This window comes from Triturus cristatus, chromosome 7, assembly GCF_964204655.1.
Source record: "Triturus cristatus chromosome 7, aTriCri1.1, whole genome shotgun sequence".
NCBI lineage: Eukaryota > Metazoa > Chordata > Amphibia > Caudata > Salamandridae > Triturus > Triturus cristatus.
In genome coordinates this window covers 945,801,686-945,827,171 of record NC_140590.1, presented here as the reverse complement: position 1 = coordinate 945,827,171, position 25,486 = coordinate 945,801,686, and the positions used below count along the sequence as shown (strand labels likewise).

Below are 25,486 nucleotides of genomic sequence, written 5' to 3'. Positions count from 1 at the left end.
TCTCTCTCTATCTCACTATCTCACTCTCTCTCTGCTAATGCAATAGGTATCACATATGCAAAAAAAAAGCTAATGCCAATAGAAATGACAATGCCATTTATTTAGGGATACAAAAATGATAAAAAAAATAATGAGCAATACCAATAGCTCTACCTATAATATTGCCGAGACCATTGCATTGTAAATGCTTGTTTTGTTATCCCATCAAGGGACACCTAGGGCCTCATTTTGGGACCGCCACCGACAGACTGTCAGTGGTGATCCTACTGACATCCAGGCCATCGGTCCAACCGCCGCATTACGATGCAGATGGTGCACCCGCAGCGGTCTGGGCAACAGACTGCTGCCGTTGACAGGCTTGTGCTGCTGCCCTTTTCCAGGCCGGTAAAGTATCACTATATCAGCTGGCCTTCTATTTCCATGCCCAATGAAAATAAAAGAAGGTTGAATCTGCTGTGTCCCCTGCTCAGACCAGGACAATGCAGGAGGTGGCAACGAGTCCCGCTAGCCTGATATACGTGCAATCGTCGGCATTAAGTAACCATGGATTCTAAGTACCCACTTTTAGTGACTACCATGCATTTATGCACATATTATGAAAAATATAAAGGGAAATGTATATTACTAAGAAAAAAGCTAATGGTACACACATGAAAAGCACAAACACTTGCACAACATAGTTTATGCATTTTTTAATCCTTGTGAATTAGGCATATGTATACAGGCTGAATGTGCTGCCGCCGATCTGTGAATAACTGGAAGATGTACATTTTAATTTTGTACAACTACAAATCATGAGGTAACACATTTTTAGATCAAAGGAGAGTGTCAAGAATCAAGTACAGCAATCTAGTCACAAGATGCAGGTTACTAGAAATAAGATATGCCTCCTATGGCAAACAGGGAGATGGGAGTGCGTTGTAGAAACTGGGACTACAAACATGGCTCCTGTCGGAAACAGCAACTTCACTTCCAGGTCACTGCCAGCTCTTCTAGGTGAGGACTGAAAGAAGTAGTAAAAAAGGAACCTTGTGCCTGGCAACAGGCGCTGCTGATCTTCAGTGTTTCACTGTCATTCTTGTTCACACACCGCCTCCCAGCCAAGCACCATTCTTGATTTTCCTTAATTTCCCTCCCCTTTTCAATCTCCAGTTCTAGGATGTTTTCTCTTTTAGGGATCATCCAGAGTCAAGCATCTTTCAGGTACACTGCGATCAGTATTTTTAATTCTGTTGCCAGTTTCCTTGCACTGCAGGTTTGGTTGGTATCCTGGTCGTCCATGAAGGCTAGGTAATGCTTCTGCTACAACCGAAACTGGTTAGCTACAGCCTTAATTCGATTGCCATAAATATGAATTAATGTGTTCTTGTATCATAACTCTTTGCGCTTTGTGTTACAGCCAGTCTGAGGGAGTCCAGCTGTATGAACCAGCAAGATAGCGAATAGAGGCAGAGCTATGATCTCCGGCTCACAAGGCCAGGTTTATTTTAGGGAACATGGCGATTAGGTGATTTGTTCAGAATCACTAAATGTTGAACCTAGGCCGGGACTGGAACCTGGCTCCCCAGTACTAAAGTCGGCCAGAGGAACCGGGCTCCCCAGTACCAAAGTCGACCAGAGCGACCTGGCTCCCCAGTACCAACATCAGCCAGTGACCTAGCTCCCCAGTACCAATGTCGGCCCGTGACCTAGCTCCCCAGTACCAATGTCGGCCCGTGACCTGGCTCCCCAGTACCAATGTCGGCCCGTGACCTGGCTCCCCAGTACCAATGTCGGCCCGTGACCTGGCTCCCCAGTACCAATGTCGGCCCGTGACCTGGCTCCCCAGTACCAATGTCGGCCCGTGACCTGGCTCCTCGGTACCAACATCGGCCAGTGACCTGGCTCCCCAGTACCAAAGTCTGCCAGAGCGACCTGGCTCCCCAGTAGCTAAGTCGGCCAGAGAGACCTGGCTCCCCAGTAGCTAAGTCGGCCAGAACGACCTGGCTCCCCAGTTTCAGAGTCGGCTGCTTTGGCCTTTAGGCCACATCTCCTCCCTCTACATAAAAAGGCACAGTTGTTCTTTAACTAAATAATAATATCAAATAGGATTGTATTTTGAATTTGTATACGGACTATCTCGCACACAAAATATTTCGTTATATTTGCATTGTAATTTGATGCTGTATCTTTGTTTAATCAGTTTTCCTATTTCCAAGCTGATATGGAGATCAATACAGACAAGCACTACATCCTGTTCCGAGGCACGTGCGTGCCTATTTTTCTCACAGAGGCTGCACCTCCGTTTTTGCTGCCGTCTTTATCTTGCTGGGTTTCAGTGGAGTGGTCGTGTTCTGGCTTGCCTTGGCGTGGGAGTTCATGGTATCAGTTGCAGCTTTGAGAAGTGTACTCGCTCTCTGTGGGAACACTCCGAGCAAGCGCCCCAAGGCGGGAGAACACAGTGTAAGTGCACAACGCCAATATCTCCAGCACAATCTGTTTTATATCATGGCATGTTAGGGCAAGGACCTGAATAATATACAATATTATCCCTTTGTCACAGTGAAAACAGTATTATATTACCCTCCGTCTTTGCCTATGATCTCGTACTTTATGCAAGCGTTTTTATCTGTTATTTTTAATTTGTTATCAGAGCCACTGGGATTATGCAACAGGGGAGGGCCAAACTGTGTGGCAGGGTTGACTAAGTTATGCCTCAAGAAAAGGCAATTTCGACAGAGTGATGTGGCACTTTTTGTGTAATTTTTACGCCTGTAAACACAGTATCACCTTATTAGTAATGCCTTGGTATAGCAATCATCAACTAAATGGATAACACTGCGCCACAACGTGTGGCAGTATTTTTTTAAAAGACTTTTGATCCGTTTGAGCTAGAAACAATTGTTTTTTTGGTATTTGATATCAGTTCTTGTAAGAAATTCTTCAGGTAGTTGTATTTCATGCTTTTAATGAATATATAAATGCATTCCAGTGATATACGTAAGTGCCACCCATCTTTAATCAATCACTAGGTACTCCCTACAGTCACGCACAGCTCTCTCGCTGCTGCCAGGCGGACATGGTGGGTCCAGTGCTTTAAAGCAGTGGAGTTTGCAGTTGGTTCTTTTCTCCTTCCTTGAATCTCTGGTTTCTACCACCACAGTTACCATTTATACATTTTTTGTCGGGTCCCACTTTGCAATGTGTGCTCTCTTCAGCCTTCGTAAATCAAACTGCAGATGACTCACGGTTCCATCTTTGACATTCCACTCAACACGTTCATTTGAGCATTGAATGGTACCCAACGCACCTTCCCTGAATCGTTAGTTAATTCATTTTTTTCAGTATAACTTCTATAACTTTTTTCCAACTTCAACAGCTGAAAGTGAACACTTAACTGTCGCTGTCTTTCCCCCTCCTTGCCATTCTCTCATACATTTCAAGGGAACAAAAGGAACATGGCGTTTACTGCGTTCAGCACCCATGCCAAGACAGCTACAAAAAGCAGCAAATTACAGTACAGGAGCCAGCCAATTGCAAATCAGACTTCATCCTGATTTGAGGTGCAGAATAATTAGTGGTTTAGAGAGACTAATTCAAGCCTTCTCAGTCACTTTTTTGCTCTCCTCAATGTCATGACCTAAGTGCAGCAGGTATACTCCGATGTGAGTCCTGTGCTCACTGTGCCATAGAACTTTAGCAGCATCCTACTGACAAGGACCAAATAGGCTAAAACTAGTCGTATGTGCTTGTTGTTTGTTGGAGCAGGAAAAAGGAGTGATTTGTATATGGCAGCTCCTATATAGTGGATATAAAAACAAGGGACTGGAGTGCGTCCCCAAGCAACCATCAGTGACTGAGATTAAGACAATCATTCCACAGATTACTTTGTTTTCGTTTTTTGTTTTATTTCTCTACATGAGCCATGTTACGAAAAAGACAATTACTGATATTACTAGCTATGGAAAGTTTATTTTTAGATTGATTCAATATTTTCAACTGAAATATGACTTAACTTGCATTTGTGTCCTGGTCTCTCAGCTTTTATACCGGAACTGAGGCGGTGGCGTTGTCATTGTTTAACTGAATGTGTACTCTTATACTTTACAGATGGAAAACTTCTCTCAAATCATACATAGCAATAAACAATGTAATATGCAATTGCGCATTTCTTGAGAAACCCCTAGGAGCAACAATTGTTAGTATCTTAATTCACGGCTCTCGCTTACATGAGAACACTTCTACCTCACGGTTTTAGATTCAAATTGTGGATGGAGGACTCCTCAGATTCAACATATGCGCATTACAGTGCTCGTGCAAATTCTGGGTTTCCCCCAGAAAGCTATCACTCCACGTTCAGATTAATTTTTCAGTCCAGCTCGTGAATAACTGGATACTTATCCACAGGAAAGTCTCTTTTTCATCTACATTTGGTTTTGGCCATGTTTTCATTGCTTTCACATCGTCCTCCATGACTCTTCACAAACTTCAATCGTTATTTCAGTTAAGTCACAGAAAAAATGGCTACTGATTTGTTTAGATATTTTATGTAAATAATGTCGTTGTTAGAGTTTTATGAAGTTTTATAAACTCTACCCCTAAACTGTCCTCGCATCCCTTTTAAGAAGTTTTGAGACTGGTGAGTTATCCAAAAATTAAACAATGCTGCCCTCCATTTCTGTCTGTAGTCAAGCGCAACTATTTAATTGAGGAATCCATCTGGCGTAGTTCTGGGGCTGACCCAGGCAGATGTGTATATTGTCTTAAGAGAATCTCTAGGATGATGACATTTCGGTGAAGAAACTTTACTTTGACAACAGCAATCCGACTGCTTTGAAGGAACCTGAGGAGTGTTTGCACCGATTACAAGCCTAACTGTGCCCAACGACTCCTCGACCTGCCCAACATTGCACGTCAATAGCGTTATTTCTGTGAGGTGCATCTCGCCCCACGTGTTGAAGTTTTGGCCTTTTAACAGTACTCCAATATATTTAAAATAATACTCAATTTGAGGCGCACCCTCAGCAATCCTTAGGAAGTCATCCATGGAACTCAATAAGTCGAATAACATTGCCAGTCTTCCACTCTGAGAGAATATTGCACAAGTGTTCATCAGTTCTAACCGAGTCCAATGTAAGAGATGTCGGTCTCCTACAGCGCAGGACGGTAGGAAGAAAGAGACTCCGAGCTTAGTGGGAACATATTTTTATATTTGCCAATGAAGGCAAACAACTATGCTGCTCTGTTACAGCAAAGTGCCAGAAAACACATAGAAAAAGTGCCCCAGTGTTTTGGTTATGTAATCACATCCCCTCGGCTAGGTTTCCTTGTGTTCACTTGAATAATTCTTATCAATATTTTGGCTTTTCGTGGGTTGGTGTCTTGCCCCCTTTGGGGAGGAAAGATCACCTGACGTTTACTGAACTGGAGTCAATGATTCACTTTTTCCCTATGTGTTTTCTGATTATACTTATTATTGGGGCTGCTCTCTCCATCCATTTCTCTTTCATTGCGCCATTCACAATTTTGTTCTGCTGACTTTAGCATACAGCATGGGCCACAGGATCAGCCCACTTCAAACTCAGCGGTACAAAAGGGGGGGGTGGTGATGGACGGAGCATCAGAGCCAATCAAACACTCACACCCAGTCAACAGATCTGGGTTTGATCCATCACCGTTCTTTAGCCCACACTGCCACCCCAGTTCAGACATGGCCATATGCAAATCAGTCTGATCCTGTGCCTCATGGGAACAGTCCAGCCCGAACTGCCAAGCCATGCCTTCCCTGGAAACACGCTTCCTAGGACCGGTTTCTGGCATTTCAGCCGTCTTCAGCCAGGCTTGCTTGAATCCAGTGGCAAAGTGAGCAAGGGACTCACGTCTGAGCATACCCTGCCAACTTATGGCGAACAAAGCGGTACAAAAGGGGGTGGTGATGGACGGAGCATCAGAGCCAATCAAACACTCACACCCAGTCAACAGATCTGGGTTTGATCCATCACCGTACTTTAGCCCACACTGCCACCCCAGTTCAGACATGGCCATATGCAAATCAGTCTGATCCTGTGCCTCATGGGAACAGTCCAGCCCGAACTGCCAAGCCATGCCTTCCCTGGAAACACGCTTCCTAGGACCGGTTTCTGGCATTTCAGCCGTCTTCAGCCAGGCTTGCTTGAATCCAGTGGCAAAGTGAGCAAGGGACTCACGTCTGAGCATACCCTGCCAACTTATGGCGAACAAAGCGGTACAAAAGGGGGTGGTGATGGACGGAGCATCAGAGCCAATCAAACACTCACACCCAGTCAACAGATCTGGGTTTGATCCATCACCGTTCTTTAGCCCACACTGCCACCCCAGTTCAGACATGGCCATATGCAAATCAGTCTGATCCTGTGCCTCATGGGAACAGTCCAGCCCGAACTGCCAAGCCATGCCTTCCCTGGAAACACGCTTCCTAGGACCGGTTTCTGGCATTTCAGCCGTCTTCAGCCAGGCTTGCTTGAATCCAGTGGCAAAGTGAGCAAGGGACTCACGTCTGAGCATACCCTGCCAACTTATGGCGAACAAAGCGGTACAAAAGGGGGTGGTGATGGACGGAGCATCAGAGCCAATCAAACACTCACACCCAGTCAACAGATCTGGGTTTGATCCATCACCGTACTTTAGCCCACACTGCCACCCCAGTTCGGGCTGGACTGTTCCCATGAGGCACAGGGTCAGACTGATTTGCATATGGCCATGTCTGAACTGGGGTGGCAGAGTGGGCTAAAGAACGGTGATGGATCAAACCCAGATCTGTTGACTGGGTGTGAGTGTTTGATTGGTTCTGATGCTCCGTCCATCACCACCCCCTTTTGTACCGCTTTGTTCGCCATAAGTTGGCAGGGTATGCTCAGACGTGAGTCCCTTGCTCACTTTGCCACTGGATTCAAGCAAGCCTGGCTGAAGACGGCTGAAATGCCAGAAACCGGTCCTAGGAAGCTTGTTACCGGTCCAGGGAAGGCATGGCTTGGCAGTTCGGGCTAGACTGTTCCCATGAGGCACAGGGTCAGACTGATTTGCATATGGCCATGTCTGAACTGGGGTGGCAGAGTGGGCTAAAGAACGGTGATGGATCAAACCCAGATCTGTTGACTGGGTGTGAGTGTTTGATTGGTTCTGATGCTCCGTCCATCACCACCCCCTTTTGTACCGCTTTGTTCGCCATAAGTTGGCAGGGTATGCTCAGACGTGAGTCCCTTGCTCACTTTGCCACTGGATTCAAGCAAGCCTGGCTGAAGACGGCTGAAATGCCAGAAACCGGTCCTAGGAAGCTTGTTTCCGGTCCAGGGAAGGCATGGCTTGGCAGTTCGGGCTGGACTGTTCCCATGAGGCACAGGGTCAGACTGATTTGCATATGGCCATGTCTGAACTGGGGTGGCAGAGTGGGCTAAAGAACGGTGATGGATCAAACCCAGATCTGTTGACTGGGTGTGAGTGTTTGATTGGTTCTGATGCTCCGTCCATCACCACCACCCCCCTTTTGTACCACTTCAAACTCAGGCTCACCTCTTTATGAGTGGCAGCATTCTTCTCTAGCACATTGTGCACTCTCAGTCAAAAGTGGTCTCCGTAAATAGTTTTACAAATTCATTCACAAACACTGACCAAGCCAAAAGTTGGCAGCCACTGCCAGACCTATTGGCTTTGCCCATGCCATTTTTCTTTATTAGAACGATCTCTGGTCTTCAACATAGCTAACTTAGTTATGCTTTTGAACTAAGCTAAGTTCAACTTTAAGTGTTTCTCATCTAGTTTTACAATACCCTACAAAAAGAATGATGATTGTTATTTAATTGTGCAGTATATACTTTTAGTTTTGAGAAAATGTCTATGAAAATTGCTGCTTATGGAATATAGTTCTTCATATCTTATCCAATATGAAATATGACTTTCTGAATATAAACATCTGTTTAGTAGTGATCAACAGATACAAATCTGCAGAGTCTCACGTCAGTCTCACCAAAATGTGAACCAACAGCCATGTATTTTGCTGTGTACATGTTGACCTTCGCTTTCAAGTTTTATAGTGGGATGATGGATGAATTTAAATAATTATTTTCAATTTCAAACATCAAATTGTTGTACTATAACTGATTGCTTGTTCTCTGTGCAGTACTCGTGAGTTTGCATTAGCTTTTCTTATGCAGTGGTTTATCTCTCTGTGTGCTGCATGGTACTCGTGGGTATATCTCTGATCTTGTCAATTGTTTGCTTATTTCTCTGCGCACTGTGCATTTAAAGTCAAAAGTAAAACCACTGATGTGTGAATTAATGGAAAACGAAAACTGAGAAACCACGTGCTAGGAAACCAAGTCATGGAAAACAATTTCAAGGAAAGACAATTTGAAGGAAACACAAAAAAATGAAAATTAAAATAGACATTTTAAAGGAAAGATATTTTGAAGTATCAAAAATGTCATTATACGTGGGTGGAGTTGAATATGTGTTAAAAACAATCTTGGGTGGAGTTTAGGACTACTGTGGTGATTTTGGGTTCAGGAATGGGTAATATTTAGGGTGATGAGTTTTTAGAGGTGAGGAATAATTGGAGTTTGGGCATAGAAAGGAGTTTTTAGGGTTCAGAGATGAGTGGAGTGTATGGATGGTGAGGGTTTTTTAGTGTTCATGGATTAGTGGTGTTTAGGTGTGTGAGGTGTTTTTAGGTTTCAGGGATGGGTGGAGTGTGAGGGTGTTGAGGGATTTTAGGGTTCATGGATGAGCAAAGTTTAGGGCTCGTGAGGGTTTTTAAGGTTCAATAATGGGTAACGGCTTGGATGGTGAAGCGTTTTTAGGGTTCAGAATAGGGTGGAGTTTAGGGTGGTGAGGGGTTTTAAGGATTCAGGGATGGGTGGAGTTCAGATGTAAAAAGGGGTTTCTAGGGTTCAGGGTTGAGAAGCTTAGGGTGATGAGGAGTTCTTATGGGTTATGAATGGTTGGAGTTTAAGGGAGGTGAGGGTTTTTTAGGGTTCAAGGATAGGTGGAGTTTGGGTGTGTGGAGGTATTTTCAGGGGGTATGGGAAGGGTGGGTTTAGGCCTAGAAAGGGGCTTTTTGGGTTCAGGAATGGATGAAGCTAGGGGCAGTGAGTGATTTTATGGTTTAGGAATGGTGTATTTTGGGGGGAAAAAGGTGTTTAGGCTTTAAGGATGAGTGCAGTTTAGGTAGGGCGAGGGGCTTTAGAGGGAAGGGATTGATGATGTTTAGGGACTGTGAAGGGTCAGCGATTGATGGTGTTTATGGGTCATTAAAAGCACCAGAAATAATTGTTTGACAGTGTAAAAGATACAAATAAGAAATAATGTCCCCTGAAGTAATGCACTGAAATAAATATCTCTGACAAAATTGTTCTGAAAGTAAGACCTGCAGCCAATACCTTTACACTTCAAAGATAAGCCTTCACAAGCCAATTTTGACTAAAAAGACATTCTATGATTTGGTTTCTACGAAAAGGTAAATGCCATTCATTCTGAAAATTTCTGTTACACAGTTTAGATTAAATGGTTTCTCAGTAATGGTATTCCATGAAATCGTTTTTCTATGAAATCACCTACAACCACAATTTATAAAGTACCTAAACATACAAGTCTGAAATCATCTGAGCAAACTGGACCTGATCTCTCCAGACTAGTCCCCAGAGAACAAGTGAGTCTTTACTATTTTTTTGAATAAAAGTCAGTCAGTAATTTGTCTCTGGTGAAGGGGTGGGACATTCTACATCGTTTGGCCCCAGTAGATAAACATTTTCGTGCAGTGGCTATCTTCATGTATGAAGCCGTAAGTGCAGATTTAGCCTGGGCGGAACAAAATTGCTGTTCGGGGTAGTACCACAGGGATGAATCGAGTCCAATATGGAGGACTTTGATGATGCAGGATTTTGTATATTTGGACTATCAAGTTAAACTAGACCTAGGATCCAATGTGACAACCTAGGGGGGCTGGAAACAGACCTAGGAGCTAGAGTGAGAATTGGAGATACTGGAAACGTGCTTCAATCTAAAAAAACTAGCCGCTGTACATGCTGGATGATGTAGATTTTTGTGTGGATTAGTTTCTCCAGGCACAAAAGAAGAGAATACAGTAATAATCAATAAGGGTGCCAATAACAGGTATTATGAGGTAGTGCTGGTTATCTGAACTTTAAGTTTTATAGGTGTGGCTGTGACTGAATGAAATGCCCCTGAGAAGCAAGAGTTAGCTCAGGAGTTACAGGCTAGAGAGCGCAAGTTCAAGAAAGGCATGAGTGAACCACGACAAACTGCAACTGCAGTGTCAACACTACACAGCACAGGCTGAACCATGGGTGTAGTTTACGCACTGGAAGATCACTGGACAGGAACAGAGAAAATTAGGTACACATCCATATGGGTAGTTTTAAATGCGTGTACCAGTTGCATTCAGCGGTCCAAATCACCCAAGGGCAGGACAACTTCGGATAACATTAACCTTGTGTTTTCTAGATGCTCTGTGAGGCTGGTCCTGGCACTGATTTACAGCTGTTTCTGTCCTGGAGGTTGACATCGAGTTTTTGACACCCTCAGGGTATATCACATTGTGGCTCACTCCAGAATTTTTAAGAGTTGTGTGCACTAAGGCACACAGATACTAAAGAGAGATACAGATCTTTAGATCATTCATGCCAGTCAGATCGTATCCAATCAGGTACTCAAAGTTATGAATTTATTTTGGTTTTATTAGAGCCAAGTGCAACGAAATATACAGGTCAGGCTTAGAAAGCAAGAGACCCCATGACATGAGAGACAGTCAAGGCTTTTACGCAAAAAGCAACTTGCTGTTGGCTGAGAAGTCTGGTCTCAGTGAATATGCCACACTTGCCATCAGGCACCAGTGACAGGTCCTAAAATACCAGACAGACTGGAAGCACCAAACCCAAAGACTTTTGGTTGTGCAGGCAGCTACTGCGCTTATCTTCCACCCATTATCATCCCACACAAAAAGGGAGCACCAAATGCTACCCACAGCTCTCCCCTCATATATTGTCCTTCTACCCATACCACAGCCTTAAAAAAAGCCCCTGAACTCATTTTCCACCTGCTTCAAACAGGTAGTGCATGGGTACAGATTTAGGCTAGTTATATTTTCTGGAATGGGTAAAATGTGGAACTAGACCTGGTATTTCCTGATTTGCATGGTATTCCCCATTCTGGGGAAAATGACTAATAATTCTTTTATTTTGGTTTGTGTATATTGGCTGGAATTGCTAACTCTGGGATCCTAAATACAGGAACTCATAATGAGGCCTAAAATTCTTGTTTGTTAGCTTTATTGAGCTTCAGAATTCTCTTCGACAAGTTACTTCATGCGCTCACTATTAGTTTGTGGTGGAAGGGAACACATTAACTACTGCCACTGAATTGTCTTCAGCCCAGAGGGGCTGGGAATACACAATGTGTACCAGGGAAGAATGCAAGGTACAGGAACCAAATATTGGAGGACTTAGAGTGTCAGGTGGCAAGTACGCGACTGGAAAGAAATAAAATGTGATAGGAGATGGTGTAAAGAGCTGTCCTTGCAACAGGGATTAGGGCTCTCCTGCTGGTTGGCCAGACGCAATTCCGGGAAAATGTATTTCACATGACTATGTTAGACCAGGGCAAACTACTTAGCCTGATCTGCCCAGGTTCCTTCCCTCTCCCTTCACCCCCGTCTACTGTTGCATTTCGCCTTTGCATACTGGAAAATGGCCATATACTATACTTCCTCAACAGGGCCGTATGCCCCAAACATACCACTACTGGGACTCCCCACAACAGTTGGAAATCACTCGATGAGGCAACTGCAATCCTGGGTGTGGGGTGGAGCCACATTGGTTGGAACGCTATTTGGGGTTAACACCCTCTTGAATCACACAGATTTTACCCACGCTCAGGGCCTACCAGACTTATTGTTTCTAACACACGCTAACATCACACGATATAAATGACAACACTGGGCACCTGATAGTGCTGAACCACCTACACACAAATTTGTACAAGCAATGCATACAACGGGCCATGGTAGACACATGAGCCGAAGATTGTACCAGGGACTTCGTGCGCATCTCTTAATCTCACTAACCCCGTTGCATACTATATGGGAGGAGGAGGACTGAGGCAGAGAACTTCGTGATAAGGAATGGACCTTTCTGATCAATACCCTAAGAGAATCTTCCGAAATTACCAATTCAAATGCATTCAATTCGGAATATTACATCGGGCCTATCTAACGCCACAAAGACTTCATTCAATGTTCTCTGACGTGTCCCCGATGTCATGCCCTGGACGCTAATTTGCCACATATGTTATGGGTGTGCCCTGCGATATAGGGTGACCAACTGGCATGGGTGCAAATTCATGACGGTGAGTGTAAAAATTCAGGACAGCGGGTCAAAATTCAGGACAAAATTTCAGGACAGAAGGTCAAAATTCAGGACAAAACTTCGGGACAAAAGGTAAGTTTTAAAGACATATCAGAGGAAGTGGCGTGATAGTATCAAAGTACGTAAATAGACAACCACTTAAGTACAAGTTAAAATAAATTTTAGATTAAGTTGAGACAATCGTTTTTAGGTATACGTGCAGCTTTGAGCAACTGTGCAGGTCTTTTTGTGGTATTTCATATGATAATAATCTATTTTTATGGTTACTGCACTGGGTGTCCAGTCTAATATTTTGTTTACAACTCACGGTGCTGAGCAGGCATGTTTGGTGAGAGAAGTGGTCAGGAAGATCTGCTCGGATAGACTTTGTTACTAGCATTTCACATCTGAATGTCATCGTGTGGAGAAGTGTGGCTCAATGGTTAGAGTGGCAGACCCTGATGCAGAGGTCTGGCCCGGGACCAGGGTTCAATTCCCGCCTCGGCGGGTCTTGGGCTCCATTTCCTCGGACCTGTTAATTCTCGCCTCGGTGCCTATTCTAATCATGGGTCCCACTCTGCAACTCTGGGCAATAGCTTGCTTAATCTCCACAACGGCCTCAAAAGCGCTGGGATGCCTGGCTTCACCTTGGGGGTGCCCAGGAGTGGACATTTCACAGGGAAAAAGCCAGGAAGGGTTCCACAGCGGTATGAGTACAGCGCCAGGACACCCTAGGGTAACAGTGCGCTATACAAGTACAACACATTTACATTGTGAGATGTAAAGCGGCACGCATAGGTGAACTAAAGGGAGGATTGCTGTGATGAACCCACTACAGGGAACGCATTATGGGTGTTTCAGTAAGTGGAACTTAAAATATGGAATCTGACTTTGCTTATGGGGCCTTGGCAGAGAGTTGCACTAGCTGACGGAAGTCACAAAGGTGCTTTTCCCTGCAGCTTTCTTCAAGAATGTACTGTCAATACACTATTGCATAGTTTATTTTTGACACCTTGCCTATTGCTACAAACATAATATACAACTCAAGCACAGCTCATGGCACTATGAGGCTCTCCCTAAAACCTTACACCTAAAACAAAGCATGCAAAAATTTACAATTACCAGTGTAACATTCAAGTAGCAGTTGGGTGTCACTCAAAATGTCATATGCATGATGTATAGATCCCACATGTAAGCAAACAGCAAATAAAGAATATTAACACATAGGCAAGGGAGTAGCCAGAAAATGTAAACACCTCCCACTTTGAACTAAAGCTCTTATGGCAACAAGAAAGCAAAGTAAGTCATCACAACCCTCCCCAGAAGAGCTCTCTTGTCCAAGGATCTAGCCATTCATCCTTCCATCAAGCCCCTGACATCCACCATTCCAAATTTACATTCTGTCATCTATTAATTATTTCATCCATCATTCAGTCTTTCACCATTCATTCTGTCCTTCCATTTGTGTGCCCATCCATATCCAAACCTTTTCAACCATTTGAAAACATATCCATCGTATATCCTTCCATCCATCCTTTCACTCACCCATCCCTTCATCCATCCATTCACTCATCCATCCATCCAACCAGTTACCATTTCACCCAAGCATCCTTTAACTCATCCATCCACTCTTCCACCCATCCATCCACTCATCCATCCAACCATTTACCCTTTTCCTCATCCAGCCTGTGAGACAATAACAAATGTACATTTGTCAGGTGTCAAGCTCTGTGAAATGTGCATAATGGGTGCGTTTGTGAACTTGGATGACCCCAGTACATCATTCACTGGAAAAAAAAAACCGACAAAGTGCACTTCTAAAGCGCACATTCATTCCGAAAGGTTAGTTGGCGCTGTATACCTGATATGGATTGTTAGACTCCTTACACAAATGAATTATCATAATTTTATCGATCTAGTGAAGATAGAAGGCTGATACAGCAGCATGAGATTAGGGCACCTAACACTTTTACACGCGTTCACTGAAAAACGATTGCATCCTGTTATGTTGAATAAACCAAAGTGCACAAACATGCGTAAAAATTCAGAAACAAATGAAACCCATCCGGGGTGTCTGTGGATTCTTGTGCAAGAGCTATGAATCCCAAAAGTTACAGTGGAGTGGGGCATGCTTCCTCACCTTTCCAGGAATGAAGAGGGTGGTTCTTGCCTTTTATGCACAGCCAGTTCGCCTCTCTGATTTGAGCGAGCAGACTGGAGAGAAGGGACTAGCGTGTCTCTTTGGGAACTCGACTCACCGATAAACAGCCCTTCAGGAGCCTTGGCTGCTCAGCTTTATTATTTTAGACAATACTGTGTGATAAACCAGCCTTAAAATAATTGAACTTTTATTTGAAACACATTACATCCTCTGTTCATTTTCAAATGTTGCACATCGTGTTAGCTTTCAACATGTGCCAGAAGAAGAGAGAGATACGGACTCCGGACCCTGTGGCCAGCAGCATACTTGTGATGAGATTTCTGGGAATGCCCTTCACCAGGTGTTAATGTTGCCGGCAGCCGCTACTGCGCAGGAGGCGGCCCACCACATACATAACACCCAAACTCACCCATTGTCGTTCTGTATGTGGCAATCAGCCGCATACAGAGTGACAATGGGCGGGGTGGGGCTGCTCTTGTGCTTCACAGATGAGTGCCCCATCAGGGAGCTGAGGCCTCTCACAGGGAACAGCTCTGTTTCCTGCAAAGCCCAAAATTACGGACAAATGCATCTGTAAAAGGGATCCTCAGGGACAACGGACGCGAGGTCCTATTTACAGACGGTCCGTGAAATCTACGGACGGTTGGTCACCCTACTGAGATATCCTCCTATTGGGCGCTGAGGGAACTGGCCGAGAGAGACACTTGGCAATCACTAGAACACCGTATTCTGGGGCTGTTTCCAGGACTCAAGGGCGCTAGAGTAATGACACAATTTGCAAACTTAGCGCTATATATTAGCTAAACTACTTTTGACTTTGCGCTGGAAGTCCTCAACAGAACTGCTAATATCTCAGTGGAGGGAGGAGGTGAACTGAAGTGGACTAGTTGAGAGTGAAGCCCTATGCTGGGACGAATATAGGGAGCTACGAAAAAAACCTATAGCTATGGAGTGGGACGCATTGTTGGAAACTTTTAAAAGCCAAGAGACCAATGACACCTGACTTACTACCCCAGAGAACCTCAGAATATACGATACCGGATGACCCGCTAGAGCAACAATACTCTCGCACTTCATGGTATAACTGAGTGGGAATCCCCTGATGTGAGATGACAGCTAAACTACACAACATCAATACTACCTGTACACCAGAACACCGAGGTTCATTGGCTGCAACCACATACCATTACAACTCCTCCTTTGCATAACACGACAAGATGTATGCACACACTGACAATGTCTAGTTTAGGAGAGGGAGGAGGGAGTTGTTTTCTTTAGTTTATGGTTCACATTACATGTATTTTAAGGACGCAGTTAATGATGATGTGCTTCAAGTACTACATCATCAACTCTCTTTATAAGGACGGATATTATATACTATTGTTATTACTGACATGATTCTATATCTATGCTTTGAAAATGCAATAGGTCTCGCCTTTGGTTAATTTAAAGCCATTTGCTTTGCTAATGGTATTGTATAGCAAAGCAAATGGCTTTAACTTAATGAAAGGCGAGACCTATTGCATTTTTTAATGCTTTTTTTTAAAGTTTACAAGCTTTCCTTTTAATGAAGCTTGAAAAGTTTAGAAAATGCTCAATATTACAAGTCAGCGGACTCTGCAACTTTAATTACCCCTACTTTAAATTCAGTCTAATGGATGCAATTTAAAGTTGGGTTGTGGAAAGTTGATTGAGTGTGATTTAATATGTGCTATTTCAGACACAAAAATCCAGTTATTCCTTCAAATAGATTTATACCAATAAAGTAAAAAGCACAAGAAATCCCTGTGTGCTTTGCAACATTGCATCCTGTACCCTTTCCCCCACAAATAAGTGGGAGAGGGTGCATCCCCAGTGCCCATTTGTGATGTAGGGTCATTACTTAGGTTCACCTCTCCCCTAAACAGGGGTCTTAGTCCAGCCCTACACCTAGTTGTCGCTCTCACATTGTTTAGTTTTCACAAAATGGACCATGAAGTTCAGTGTCTCATGTAGAAAGAAAAACGAAGAACCGAGGTGGTTGTGCAGCCCTGTGGTGCATGGCTGCGGCACACGCATGCACAGCCCCTCGCTTTGCAGACCTTTGGCTTTAAACAGCAAGAGAACTGTGGCAGACTGAAAGAAAAAAGAATCACCACTTGAAAACGTTGGTTGATAGGCCCAGTATCACTTTTAGGATTGTCAGTCAGTACCAGTCGAGCTCCAGCAGCAGCGAGTGGTGCAGTTTTGGTTCTGCCGCATGCCTATTGAGTCGAAACGGTGGGTGTTACTTCTGATTATATTATGTCGCTCCTCTCCTGCTCTGCTAAGCAGTGCTTAGTTTGTAAAAAAAGAAAAGTACTAGTGCCCTCGTCAGACAACAAGTGTGAGGTGGAACACCTTGGGAAGAGAAGTATGCCAAAATAAATGTTTGGGATGGAGCGGCAGCTAAAGCACTTACTTCACATAAAAACTATACAATAGAGATATAGGTAGTGTCAGAAACAGAACATACAACAGATAGAGAGCTGACAGTAGAACTATGTGTCAGATACACATACACGTGTTATCCCTTCCAGCTATGGTAATTGTGTAAAACTCTCAGCAAAGTGAACTCCCTCATCACATACACACTGTCCGCCAACAGGCAGCAACTTCCTTCACAAACGCAACAAAGGCTGTATTTTATTACATCTAATCGCATTTATTTAGCATTTCCTACTTCTGACAAGGTGTTCATAACAGAACCAATTCAAAATTCTGTCACAAGTACAAGTAGCAGCAGCCAGTGTAAGCCTCTCTCACTTGTGCGCCCGATGGACAGCAGCAACGCAGGCTTCTGTTTAACATACACTTACACCCACCATCTAAGCAGCAACAAAATAACAGAGAGCAATGCAAACTGCTGTTTTACACACACATACATACAGAGATGTAGCAACAGTGCAAGCCTCCCCTACACAACACGGAGAACGAACAACAGCACTGCGAGCTTGATCTTACATACATACACACAACACACACGCTCACCGCAGTGCAAACCTCACTCGCCCACAACATAGAAAACGGGTGGGAATAATACAAGCTTCTCTCACACACACCAAACTGCAGCAGTAGTTTCTCTCTCTCTCACACCACACAGGCAGCACGAGTGCAAGATTCCACACACAAGTAGAGAGCACGGGCTGTTCCCGTGAGACCGTGACATGGCAGGCACAGCCAACCTTTGAACTGGTTTCAGCGTGGATGAGAATGTGCCTAAAGCCTGCTTAAAGGAAAGTTTTAATTTTATAAAAGACGTGAAGTTCAGAAGCACATCAGTCACTGAATAGTCTACTTGCGCCCGCCACGGCGGATTCTTCAGCACTGCCGCCGGGCCCTTCAGCCCGTCTGGGAACAGTTCCAATCTACGACGGGGGGAAGGAGGGAGGGAAAGCAAAAGCACGCCGCCATGCACGCATAGGGACAAAAAAATGCGCGTGCGTGTGCACATCCCTACGCTAATTAAAGGAAACAAAGATGGCGTTGGGCTGTTCCCATGCGCGTGCATTTTTTTGTCCATACGCGTGCATGTTTAGCTTTTGTGGATGGCGAGAGCAGCCATCTTTGTCCATCTGCACGCGCGTGCGTTCAGCTTTGGCTGAATCGATTGCAAAAGGTCCTCGTATGGCGAGGGCAACGCATGCGCTGCTTTCGCTAGACGAGACCTAAAAATAGGAAGGTGCCAGTAATTTTTATTTTCTCTACATTGAAAATGCAATAAAGCTTCTGTTTTTTTTTTTGTTTTTTTAAATGAAACTAGGATTAGGGAAGGGTTCCTACTTACTTACTATTGTTGGATGGGGCCCCTCATAAACTCATGTTAGCCCAACCTGTATGAAGGGTTAAGCGTGAGAATCCAGCGATGTTACAGTTCTGAGTGTGTACATTAAGCTTTAGATCCCATCTACATAACAAGCTTGGTTTGTATGAGAAAAACATGCACCTGTGCATGTCACACCGTTACATACCACAATTGCTTAGCAGTGGCGGCTGTCAACATCTGAAAGTGGTCGGGCGGGCAAATGGGTGTAAAAGGTTTGTGCCGACTCAGGGGAAATTACAACTTGGCATGCATGCAATAAATACTAACTACATTGCTGAAATGCATTACATTATCCAATTTTCAGAAGAACACAGTTTCTAGCAATTTTATAAATACTAAAACGTGTCTAGGCCACTGTTCCTGGCAGCACTGCCAAGAGAAGTGGGTATTGCAAGCTCCAGTGAATTCTTAAGTGTTACCTTGGGCCTTGGTACTTATGTTTCTACAAATGAAGCACTGTGTTTAATTTTGTCAGCTATTTGCTGGTTGGCGATTTATTTTATTTTATTTATTTATTCTGAAGGTTTTATATAGCGCGAACAAGACCCTTGCGGGTATCAGAGTGCTTTATAAGGCAGATGTAAGTAATAGAAACACGCATAGAAAATATAGGTTAGACTAATACAGAAATAGTAATTAATACAGACTAGCAAATATATACAGGATATATAAATAGTTCAAGTGAATTTGGCAATGAGATTCGATTTCACTTCTTTTTAGGTCTCGCGACCTGTGTTGCACTACGCAGCAGTGCTCACACAGGCGAGAGTTTTTTTGTCCGGGGTTCAGAAATGGACCCTGGAATCGCACACGCTTGTGCATGTGTTTTCTGTTTTGGGGTCTGTAATTGGGCTTTGAGTGCGTGTTTTGTTTCAACAGAGCACGCAATAGGCCAAAGGCGGGCGCATTGCTCCGCCCACGGCCTATTGGTGTCTGTTACGCGCACCAAAGCCCATATGTTTTCAATTATCGTGCCCAGACACAGGTGCGATAATTGAAAACATATGCCTTGCAGTGGCGCGCGCACCACTTGCAGGCGTGTTTTTTTTTCTCCAGTGGCGCTTGTATTTTCTTGCGCGCTGCTTGTGTTTTCGTTTTTACAAAATATTGGCATGTACCGTCTTGAGCCGTAGCGTTATATTGCAGAGCGCCTTCTCGCTCTTCTGAGCGTCCACACCGAGAAGCTGTTCTAAAAACTGCCATATTACCGCTCTCGGAGCAGTGGGCATGAGAGCAGAGCACTGACAAGGAGCGATCCTAACTCTGTTTTAATGTGCGTCCCATGGTTGCTTGGATACCGTCTGTGACCTGGAAACTGCAAGGTCTACTTCCGGACACGTTTTGTTGATGTTGCATCAGAATTGGTGAAAAAGGAACCGGGATGGAATCTGCTGGACAGCAAAGTGAGTGTCGAGCTCGTTTGAAAATGGGGATGGGGGCTTTGGAGTGCTTGAATGGTGTGAATTCAGTGTCACTGGCTGCGAATACCGGGGTCTTTGACGCCTCTTGTACACATAGTATGTAGTGCCGCCTGGAATTTACAGGACATCATTTCCTGGTCCTCCCGGACCCCCCACCACCTCTTAGAGTCAGACGGAGATAGAAGTATGTGTAGTTGGTGAGTTTATAATACCTAAACCGAGGTGCACCAGCACTTTTGAAGGTGCTCTTGGCCCGCTATTTTTTGTAGATCCCAAGATGGAAACCTGAGAACACGGGAGGCTCTCACTCTGTTGCTTAATAGTTGATCAGGATGCTTTAGATCGTTATGTTTCTAGTTTTTGTTCCATTTATATACTGGCTGTGATTTTCTCACATTCGTGGGAGATGTGGGACTTTTATTTCCCTTAAAGGATCAATGAGATTTTTCCAAGTGTGACGCAGTTTCAAAGTTATCACAGAAAGTGCAGCAGGATCTCTGTCTGGAATCGCCTCACTGTCCTTTAAATTTACGACCCCTTTCCCACCAATCCTTTTTGGTGAAATGTTCTTTTCTCTCTTGCTGTCCGCTATCTGAAAGAATCTGACACACAAGGGCTTCAGAGATGCAGGGACGCTGACTATTTGATGTTAAATATTTTTTTCCCGAAATTCTTAGGACCAGAGCAATTCCTTGTGTTTTTACATGAGAACCATATATTAACAGCGATGCTAGCCCGCATGCTCAGTTGCTATCTTTACTGAGAGATTTACCCAGCATCTCCTTGAATGGGTTCACACCCTAGGCATCTTTCCTTCAGCCTAGACAGACTGTAGGCAGGGAATAGAATCACTGGACAATGTAGCATACGATGGGGAGAGAGGATGCTTATTGGCCAAGATGGCAAGGCCTTCCTGGTTGACTGGCATTCCCAGTGGCTTGTAGGAGAATCTTTTTGGCCTAGATACTTGAGCGGGCACTGTAGTCAAAAGCCTAGCAAGGCAGTAGGGGAGTGAGTCGAGATTGTGTCATTGCTCTGATCCTCTTTGTGATTTATGCAGATGACCTATCAGTCTAAGTTGATTCCTCGCTTCTGAAGTTGAGCTGACCTGGAACCTATGGTTTTGGCTCTTCAAGGAAGTCTGTACCAACTCTAAACACAATCTCAAGGGAATTACCTTTCTGTAAATCACATGAAGACCAGGCTGCTTTTGGCATTTGGGGAGCCAAAAGGTAGTAGTAGTCAGCAAGTGCAATTTTTTTAATTTTACATTTTAGATAGTGTCACTCTACCTGTGAAATGGGGTTAATGCACTTTACAATGAACAAACAACAATTTTCTTTACATTTAATCTTAAGGGAATAAAATAAGGGAAGGGAGAATTAATTAAACGACCGTCAAGTACATCATTTGAGTGCAACATCTTCTTCCAAAAAGGTAGGAATGGATAATGAGACATGTGTGGTTGTGTGTGTGCTTTTGTGTGTGGTTGTGTGTGTAGTTGTGGGTGTAGTTGTGGGTGTAGTTGTGTGTGTGTGTGTGTGTGTGTGTATGTGGCTGTGTGTGTGTGATTGTCTGTGTGTAGTTGTGTGTGTGGTTGTGTGTGAGTGTGGTTGGGTGGTTGGGTGGTTGGGTGTGGTTTTGTGTGTGGTTGTGTGTGATTTGTGTGTGTGGGTGTGTGGTTGTGTGTGGTTGTGTGTGTGTGGTTGTGTGTGTTTGTGTGGTTGTGTGTATGTGTGGTTGTGTTTATGTGTGGTTGTGTGTGGTTGTGCGTGTGTGGTTGGTTGTGTGTGTGTGGTTGTGTGTGTGGTTGTGTGTGTTGTGTTTGTGGTTGTGTGTGGTTGTGTGGTTGGGTGTGGTTGTGTGTGTGTGTGGTTGTATGTGTTTGTGTGTTTGTGTGGTTGTGTGTGGTTGTGTGTGTGTGGTTGTGAGTGTGTGGTTGTGCGTGTGTGGTTGTGTGTGGTTGGGGGTGTGTGGTGTGTGTGTGGTTGTGTGTGTGTTGTGTTTGTGTGTGTGGTTGTGTGTGTGGTTGATTGTGTGTGTGTGGTTGTGTGTGTGTGGTTGTGTGTGTGGTTGTGTGTGTGGTTGAGTGTGTGGTTGAGTGTGTGTGTGTGGTTGTGTGTGTGGTTGTGGTTGTGTGTGTGGTTGTGTATGTGTGTGGTTGTGTATGTGTATGGATGTGTGTGTGGTTGTGTGTGTGGTTGTGTGTGTGGTTGTGTGTGTGGTTGTGTATGGTTGTGGTGGTTATGTGTGTGGTTGTGGTGGTTATGTGTGTGGTTGTGGTGGTTGTGTGTGTGGTTGGGTGTGGTTGTGTGATTACACATCACATAATTACACTGTATTCAATACAACATAAATACACTCCACATACCACTCAGTACTACATAACTGCACGTCACATAAATACTCTCTACTTAATGCAAGATAAATACACTCCACACAATACCACTCTGTGCAACATAATAAAACAACACATAATTACACTGTACTCAATGCAACATAAATACACACCTTTCACTCAAGTTTGTGCTATATAATTTTTTTTTTTTTAAAACAATTGCAATGCAATAGGTCTCACATTACTGAATCTTTGAGCTTCTATTGGTGTTGCATTATTATTAGCAATGCCAACAGCTCAAACTTTAATAATGCGAGACCTATTGCATTGAAAATGCTTGTTTGAATAATGCTGTGGAAGGGTTCTGTCTCGTTTCTGGGGGCAGGGCATTCCAAATCCTGGGAGCCATTCCTGAGAAGGTCTGATTGTATGTTTTCTTCTTAGCAAATTGTTGTGGTTTCAGTAGAAGGTTATTGGAGCTCCTGGTGGCTCTGTTACCACCGGAGAGCACTAATTTCTCCGCTAGGTAATTTGGGTTTTGTGATGTAATGCCTTGTGTCATACAAGCGATTTTAAATTGAAATCTAGCCTCGAAAGGTAGCCAGTTGAGGGCACAAAGGTCAGGGGAGATTTCTTTTCGAGCCTGTGATGAGTCTAGCTGCTGCGTTGATTGAGGCTCTTAGAGGGACTGTCATCAATCTAGGAAGGCCGCAGAGAGCGACACTCCCATAATCCACTCTGAAGATTAGCTTGAACTGCATGTTTAAAGTCATTAGCGTGCAGGAAGGGTTTCAGTTTTCTCAAGGTGTTCATCTGAAAATGTGCACCTTTTGTAGAAGCGTTAATGTGTTTCTGCATATTTAGTTTACTGTCCAGGGTTACTCCCAGCGATTTCGCTGAATCGATAATGAGGGGTTGACCGTTGAGTGCTGTTAGGTGGTTCATCCACTCGAGAATGATGGTCGATTGGTTGGGGGGAGTGATTAAGAGGAATTCGGTTTTGAGGGTGTTTAGTTTCAAATGGTTTTTGGCCAACCAGGTCTGCGTTTTTTAGAGCGTTGCATTGAGAGATTTGATGTCCTCAAGGGAGTGGATCTTTATATAAAGTTACGTATCATCCACGTACATGTGATAATGGACCTTCAAGGAGCTGAGAAGTTAGGTGAGTGGTTCCATGACAAGGTTGAAAAGTGTGGTTGAGAGGGATGATCCCTGCAGTACTCCTAAAGTGACTGGGATGGACTTGGACAGGGATTGATTAACCTTTAATCGTTGTGTTCTATTCTGAAGGAAGGAGGTGAACCAGCTTAGAACAGATCCAGAGATCCCATTCTGTATTTCAGGAGATCTAGCAAGTTGTCGTGTTTGACTGTGTCAAAGGCCGAGGATAGGTCAAGCAAGATTAGTAGACAGGCTTTGTTTTGGTCCAGGATTTTTAATGCGTCATCTATTATGTGGGTCATGGCTGATTCTGTACTATGCCCTGCACGGAAACCGTATTGGTATTGGTTGAGCAGGTTGAATTGGTCTATGTGGTTGCCAAGCTGCGTGTGAACACATTTTTCTAACAGTTTGGCCAAAGTGGAGATGTTGGATACTGGGCGATAGTTGTCAAGGTCTGATGGGTCCTCCGATGGCTTCTTTAGGATGGGGGATACCTGACCTGCTTTAAGGATATTTGGGATGGTTCCTTGAAGGAGAGATGTGTTTATAATCTTGGTCCATAGAGGCAATAGCAATGGAATGAAGTCTTTTAAGTAGTTTGCGGGAAGAAGGTCTGTGAAGGGGCTGGAGGGATTCAAGGTCGTGAGTGTTTTTAGAATAGTTTCTTCGCTGCAAGTGTTGAAGGAGGATCAGTATGCATTGTTTTTGAGGTTGAACTTTGCGGAAGATGTGAGAGGGGCCCCTAGCGGGGGCAGTGAAGTGTCCATGTGAGTGTCAGTATGAGATAATCGGTCATTGAGCAGGTCTGTTTTTATGTTTTCTGTCTTCATGGTAAAGAAGGAGGCAAATTCCTCACAATTGGGTAGTGTTTCTGAGTTAACTTGGGGGAGTTGGGTGACACCCTTAGATTGAGATTTGATTAGTTCGAATAGCCTTCTGGGACGGTTCTTGGATTGGTCTAATTGCTTACTGTAGTAGTCTGCTTTTGATCTTCTAATCTTTCTATAATAGAAGTTTCTCGTGCTCCTGAGTAACTTGAGATGGTCAGAGAATGGTGCCGATCTCCATCGTCGTTCAATTACTCTTAGTGATCGTCTGTCTTCGTTTAGCCTACCATCATACCAGGGTTTTGAGTCTTTTGTGGTGACTCTTTTCAATTGTAAGGGAGCTAGTTTGTCTAATACCATGTACATGAAGTCAAAGTAATGGTTAGTCAGACCTTGCACATCGGATAAATCTTCCGGTGGAAGCATGATGTTAGGACTAGAGGTTGCGAGTAAGTCGGGACCGACATTTCTTAGGTTCCTCTTCCAAATTTTGTTCTCGTGGGTTGGGCAGAAAGTAATTTAACTGATTCATTGATGTGGAATGTGATGATGTGGTGGTCAACCAGTCGCAGGAGAGGATCGATTCAAGCTGGGTGGAGTCCGCTTTGGAAATTACTAGGTCGAGGCCTTTATCATGTGTAGGGCTGTCACAGATTTGGGAGAGGTTAAGGTCTGAGAGGAAGGCTTTGAGGCTATTGACCCCTGGGTCGTCAAGGTCATTCCAGTGGAGTTTGAAGTCTCCAAGGAATATTTTGTTGTCCAGCATTTGTAGCTAGGATATCCATGAGATGTTCGATGAAAGCGAGGTTTTCCCCTGGTGGGTGGTAGAATGCGTGTAGTGAACATATTGGTTTGTTATTACTAGTGAGGTCTAAACACAGATATTCACAGGAGGAAGATATTGGGGAGTAGGACCGGTTCACCGAGAGGTTGCTCCGATGTATGCAAGCAAAACCACTGCCTGGCCTATCAGTTCTATCTAGTCTTGTGATGTGATAGTTTGGGGGTACTAGAATGTCTAGGATGGGCGTGGATGATTCGTTTAGCCATGTTTCGGTCAAGATTAGAAGGTCAGGTTTATTAGAGAGTATGAGTTCAGCTATATCGGCAGCATGTCTTGCGGCTGACCTACAGTTTAGAAGAATACATTTTAGCCGAGCTTTGGAAGGGTTGTGTTGGGTTCGTATAAGATGAAGACTTGCATGGGGATGTTTTCCACCATACCTCTAGAGATGTGTCTTGTAGCTCTAAAGGTATCGGAAGGGATGGATTTGATTATAGAACATTTATGTGAGTTATCTGAGTGCGCAGCATTGAGGGGCGGAGATGGAGGCTCATAGGAATGGAGAAGGGCACT

At 44.1% G+C, this 25,486-nt stretch overlaps 1 protein-coding gene across 6 annotated transcripts in view; it reads right to left on the bottom strand.

The window, feature by feature from the left end:
* Positions 1 to 25,486, bottom strand: part of LOC146810895 (uncharacterized) — a 403,292-nt gene that overhangs the window by 253,364 nt on the left and 124,442 nt on the right. The gene's annotated exons all lie outside the window — the stretch shown is intronic.